Source organism: Tursiops truncatus, chromosome 19 (assembly GCF_011762595.2).
Source record: "Tursiops truncatus isolate mTurTru1 chromosome 19, mTurTru1.mat.Y, whole genome shotgun sequence".
Lineage (NCBI taxonomy): Eukaryota > Metazoa > Chordata > Mammalia > Artiodactyla > Delphinidae > Tursiops > Tursiops truncatus.
This window is the reverse complement of record NC_047052.1, coordinates 47068771-47073924: the sequence shown is the minus strand read 5'-3', so window position 1 is coordinate 47073924 and position 5154 is coordinate 47068771.

Here is a 5154-nt window from a genome sequence, read left to right as displayed (position 1 = left end):
AGGACTCCGTGCTTTCACTGCTGAGGACACGTTGGGGAACTGTGATCCTGCAAGCCACGCAGTGTGTGGCCAAAAATTAAAAAATAAACAAACCTCCTTCCCAATACGACTATGTCTGACCACTATATATACATATACATATATATATATATATATATATATATTTTTTTTTTTTTTTGCCACACCATGTGGCATGCGGGAATCTCAGTTCCCTGACAAGGGATCAAACCCCTGCCCCCTGCAGTGGAAACGTGGAGTCTCAACCACTGGACCACCATGGAAGTCCCTGACCACTATATTTTAAATTGGAGCCCCCTTCCTAGATCCCTGTGTCCCTTCTATGCACTATTTTTCTCCATAGCACTTAGCATCATCTGACATATATTTCCATAATGTATTTGCTTGTCATTTGAATCCCTCCTCCATAATATCAGCTCTAAGAGGGCACGGATTTGTGTCTGTTTTGTTGCCTGTAGTATCCCCAGAGCATGGCAATCAGTAATGAATGGATAAGCTCATCTTTGGACAGTGAACTCCCTTATGCCCAATGTAATACCAATAAAATGCAGCTCCATACACACAGAGAAACCCTCCTGGACAGTCGATGCCAGTGCAACCCCCTAAAGAGTGTGAATCCCGACGTGAATCTCATAAACAGGGAAACCTCTATACAAGGTGAACTTGTCCTACTCAATGTCAGCTCCACAAAGACAGGGACTTGATCCGTATTCTTCACATTCTTCATTGCTTTATCACCAGTGCCTAGACCAGGGTCTGTCATAGAGTAGGCTGGTGATATGTATTTGCTGAAGTGAACTGAGTCTGCATACAGCTGGTATAACCCCACAACCAGATCCCATAGAGACAGTGTCCATACTGATGTAAACGCCATATACAGTGTGACTCTCACATGGACAGTGTAAACCCCCAATAGACAGTGTAATGCTTAAAAACAGTGTGAACCCAAATATAGGCAGCATGACCCTCATAAACCTTGTCCAGATAGGCTAGCTCTCATAAATGATCTGGGCCTCATCCAAAAGTACTTCATAAACTGTGTGGACCCATATGACAGGGCAACCCACATAAACGGTGTAAACCCCACATAGGCAGTATAACCCTCAAAAACAGTGTGAGCCTCATATAGATGGTGAGAAAGCAAATGAACAACGTGCACCCCCCATACAAATGGCTTGTCTCCTCTTTTTTTTTTTTTTTTTTTTTTTTTTGCGGTGCGCGGGCCTCTCACTGCTATGGTCTCTCCCGTTGCGGAGCACAGGCTCCGGACGCGCAGGCTCAGCGGCCATGGCTCACGGGCCCAGCCACTCCGCGGTATGTGGGATCTTCCCGGACCGGGACACGAACCAGTCCCCTGCATCGGCAGGAGGACTCTCAACCATTGTGCCACCAGGGAAGCACCCCCCCTCTTTTTTTTAAAATAAATTTTTTTATTTTTGGCTGCATTGGGTCTTCGTTGCTGCACGCAGTCTTTCTCTAGTCGTGGCAAGCAGGGGCTACTCTTCGTTTCCGTGCATGGGTTTCTCATTGCGGTGGCTTCTCTTGTTGCGGAGCATGGGCTCTAGGCGCGCAGGCTTCAGTAGTTGTGGCTCGCGAGCTCAGTAGTTGTGGCTCACGGGCTCTAGAGCACAGGCTCAGTAGTTGGTGGTGCACGGGCTTAGTTGCTCCGCAGCATGTGGGATCTTCCCAGACCAGGGCTCTGTGTCCCCTGCATTGGCAGGCGGATTCTTAACCACTGCACCACCAGGGAAGCCCTTGTCCCCTCCTTAGTGTGCGCTACCACAGAGGCGGCATAAGTTGTTTAACGTTGTGTTGTGTGAATTCCTCTAGCAGTAGGGTCAATTCCCACAACCGGGTAAACCTCACATGCATAGTGTAGTGCATGTGAACAGGATTACATATAGTGCATATAAACAGGATTACCTCAGTAAGCAGTGTGAGCCTTCATGGGAATAATGTAGCCCCGTAGTCAGCATGACCTCATGCAGGACATTGTGCCCCCGCGTGGACAGTGCCACCTGCCCGGGTGGACCACTCTGTGAATAGTGTAGACTCAACCAATGGGTGTAATAAACCCCAATGTCACTGTCAGTTTTATTAAGTCATGGATAACGTAGCCCTTTCCCGTAGACAGGAAGAAATTCCCTGTTCCAGTTAAACCCTCTGGGCTCAAACAGAGGTGGCCAAATAACACACCTGGCAAATAAGATGTAAGAAGTACGGATTGAGTGGGGCTTCCACAGAAGCTTCCAAAAGGTAAAAGATTCAAAGTGTCAAACCCTTATGTCCCATATCGCTGCTTGGAACTTGGAGTGGGTGGCAAGAGCTCCAGCAGCCACTGAGGCAGAGGAGCTAAGTATGACTGAAAAGACCAGAAGGTGATTCAATCTCTTCAGAGGTAAGAGAAAAATACATCTCTACTTTATTTAAGCCACTGTTGTTTGGATTTCTGTTACTTTTGTCTGAAGTGAAATCTAACTGATAATAGTTATTAAAAAATTCACTAAAGTTGAAAGACTGTTAACATAAAAAAAAAAAAAAACAACCCTCTGGGCTTTTGTAATTTTCATACAATTATACTAATCCCCCCCAACCCGGAAAGTCTTAACTCTCCAATAAAAAGTTACCCAACTCCCCTTCAACACACACACGTATTAGGATAGTATGACTCCCTGAAGGGTGGTGTTACCCATCATCGACACTAGGCCCCAAATAAAGGCCAAGAATTGGTGACTTCTTGAATGGCAGGGATTTCCCAGAGTCCAGTGCAGGATAGGGCATATAAAAATCACCGCTCCCATTTATTGAGCACTTACTATACGCAAGGCCCTAGATTCAGCATCTCATTTCATCCTCACCTCAACTTTATGAGATAGATATTCTAATGATCCCCATATTTCAAATGAGGAGAGTGAGAATGAGAGAGGGTACAGGCCCAAGGCTACACAGCTAAAAACTGTTACAGCTGGGACATCAAGCAGTAGACCATAATGCCTCCTGATGGATTGATAAATGCCCCACAGATATGCTGAACCCTGGAATCCTTTCAAAAAGCACCACCACCAGCACCACTACAACACATACAAACTATACGGACAGGTTACCAGTAAGGTTGTGACAGCATAGACTCTTCAGGCAGTGATAAGCTCCTTCTGAATAATAATAATCACAGCAATAGTTAACATTTTTGAGGATTTACCCTGCTAGAGACACAGACCTAAATGCTTTGCACATCTTAACTCATTACATCTTCATAACAACCCTATTCCATAGGATTAAAAAAAAATTATCCATTACAGATGTAGAAATTGAGGCATAGAGGGATTAAGTGATTTGCCCAAGGTCACACAACTGGGAAGAAGCCCAGCTCAGTTTGACCCTGAGCAACCTGGCTAAGCCTGTGTTATTCTTCCTCCTGCAACATCACCCCCACCCCACATGAAAGTTTAATTTCAATGAACTGTGTAAGTTAACTACATTTTATGTAATTGTTCCAGGGACAGGTGAAATAGGCCTTGGACTGTGTGGACTCCCACAGATGGGTCTCCTTTATGCATGGTGTAACTCGAATAAGCAGTGGACATTAAAAACACACCACGGCCAGAGACAATCCTGAACAGACAGTAGAGACCCTCTTTTACCGCCTGTACTTCCTAGGCAGGGTGAATTCCTTCATGGAGAGTACAGATCTCCCCATTGAGTCTAATTCGCCCTCACACCCGACGTGAACTGACTGTGGAACATGAAACACCATCCCAATCAATGGAAATCCTCCCCCCCCAACACAATGTAAGTTGTCACGGGCAATGTGAACTTTCACGCAGTATGAGCCTCCCCATGGCCAGTATAATTAATCTCTTTCATATCTGTGACAATGTTAACATGGACGGTGAACATGTCCATGCATGGGGAACTTTCTGTGGCTGCTGTGAACCCCTTGTGGGACAGCACAAACCATTCTCCAAGGGCCTACCTAAGTAGGCTGTGGGAACTCTCTGACGAACATAAACTTTGCTCACACCCAACCCCTACCCAATGGGCACAGTGTAAACAGCCCTGTAAAATTTCCCTCAACTCAGGGCCCACTCAACGTGGAAGTGCAAACTCTCTTTTAGAATGATATTAAAATAGTAGTTATAATATGACAGTATAAGATAGTATGTCATAACATAATAGCATAAGTAACAGTGTAAGATTCCTCTCCAGTGTGAACTTGTAGACAGTGAAATTTCCCCCCCTCTCAAGGCAAACCTTCTGTGGACAGTGCATAATGTGAATCTCATGGTTAACATGAATCTCCTTCATACTCAGCGAATCCCATTGGACAACTGATACTTCCCTCTAGCCCAGAGTGAACTGGTCACGTCACAGTATACTCTCTCACCGGTAGTGCGAATGTTACAGGCATTAAGAACCTGCAGTAGGCTGGTGGCATTTTCCTCACACCTGGTGTGAATCCCTTGTGGATACTGCGAACCCATCAGACGCAGTAGGTGAGTACGGCCCATTACCGGCTAGCCAGGGCAAATGCAATGTGCAGAGTACGGATGGAGGCACTGCCAACAGGTTCACAGCTGGTGTGAATCCCGTATCTGGGCAGGAGGAATCTACTACTGACAGGACATATTCCTCTCCTCCCAACCCCCAGTGTGATCACCCCACCTTAAAAAAAAAGAAAAAAATCTTGCTCCCGCCAGGTGTGAACACCTACAAAGTGTAGCTCTTCACGGAATGCAGTGTGACGCCCCATGAAGCACTGTACTTCCCCATCTCGTGCCTCCCCCCACCCCATGTCTAGGGGGGCTGTCAGAAAACTGCGCCGCCCTAAATGTCAAAGTCTTGGAGGAGGTGGCCTGTCCCCAAGGCCACCAAGCCCCAGGCCACGCGCGTAGACTACTCTGCAGCGCGCGCCACCCCTCAAGTGCTCGTTCTCTCCCCTCCCGGTGGCAACAGGGCTTTCCGCGGGGCCGCGCCAGACTTTCCGAGACTGTTGATTGGTTGTAGTCCCCGCCACCCGGCAGCCAATCAAGCGGGGGAAAGGTGACATCACTTATTCTCCTCCCCTCCCCCCCAACTTCCCTACTCCCGGCTACCGGCAGCAACAACCACGTGGGGGAGGGGTAAGAGAGTAGAACC